Below are 1,408 nucleotides of genomic sequence, written 5' to 3' on the forward strand. Positions count from 1 at the left end.
GGTCACATGGAGCCTGTGGAGGGAGGCTTGTTTTTCAGGAATGCCCACACCTTGATACTTTGTGATTGGGCAGTGGGTCAAGAGGATTGTGACATTCTCTGAGCCAGAAGAAGGCTATATATACCCTGATGTGAGGTTTTGCTTTGGGGCTCTCTTTGGGAAGAGCTGTGTGATGTGGCCAGATGAGACTCTAGGCAGCCATTGAGCCCCTAGCTTTGAAAACCCAGATGTTGGTGCTTCCCTCTCTAGTACCTAACTATGTATGGATATAATGGTCAGACAGCTGGAAGCCCTGTCTGCTGAATTCTGTTATTTTCTGTTGTAACTTCTGTTTGTATACTCTGAAGTTCAGGGTACTGACTTTTTCCCTTGAACTAGGTAAATGATATATGTTTGATTGATTAAAGTAAGATTATTAACCCATTTTGAGTTGCTTTCCTTTAGAGAAGTACAGCTCTAAGAATCTGTGCTAGCAGCAGTCCTGGGTATGCTAGGGTGACTGCTGCTATACCATGTGACTTTCTCAACTGAAATAAGAGAGTTCAGAAGAGGAGTGAATTTTATGGAAGTATATTATCATTTCAGACATGGCTTTCACTTTTGGTATTAAAATGGATTCATTGCTTGGCATATATACAAGTCAGTCAAGTTGGAACTATCTTCCATTGCAAAGTCATTAGGTATAATCCCTCCACTTATAAGCAATTCAATTTGAGGACTCTCATAGCTGATATCTCTTTGTTCAATATAGAAATTCTTGAAATAAAAAAATCTAAATATTCTACAGGGGAGACTTATTTCTACAGAGAAAACACACGTAGAAGTCATTCTTTTTATAGACTTTAAACTTCAGTGTTGGCGTCTGGATTTTGATGCTGAGATGAAATGCTGACCTGGCAATGAAATTTCTTCATTTTTGTTCAATTATACAATCACACATCAGGAGGTGAGTTGCAGGTATCCTTGTCTTTACCTTGTATGGTGCAGCCTCAACAAAAACCTATCAATGATAATATATGGTGGAACAGGAAGGTGACACTTTGAATTCCACATTCTCTACCTTGTCTCTTTTCCATAACATAGGGGATTCTGAAGCTGTCAGTATTCTTTCTAGTAGAAAGCACTTCCTTGTTGATGATGTTCATAGAGGTCACAGTTCGGGATCTTTTCCTTTTCTCAAAATAGCTGATGACCCTAGCATTTGGCAGATGAAGTAAAGATAATATTGTTTCATATTGGAACATGGATAGAGGTCTTAATTTCACAATTTAACCTCCAATTAACCCTGGAGTTACAGATTGAAAGTGTGTGTGTGTGTGTATGTGTGTGTGTGTGTGTGTGTGTGTGAGAGAGAGAGAGAGAGAAAGAGAGAGAGAGAGAAAGAGAGAGAGAGAGAGAGAGAGAGAGA

The sequence above is a fragment of the Petaurus breviceps genome, unplaced genomic scaffold (assembly GCF_028583685.1).
Source record: "Petaurus breviceps papuanus isolate PSGF00001 unplaced genomic scaffold, PetGlider_PUasm1.0 90667, whole genome shotgun sequence".
NCBI lineage: Eukaryota > Metazoa > Chordata > Mammalia > Diprotodontia > Petauridae > Petaurus > Petaurus breviceps.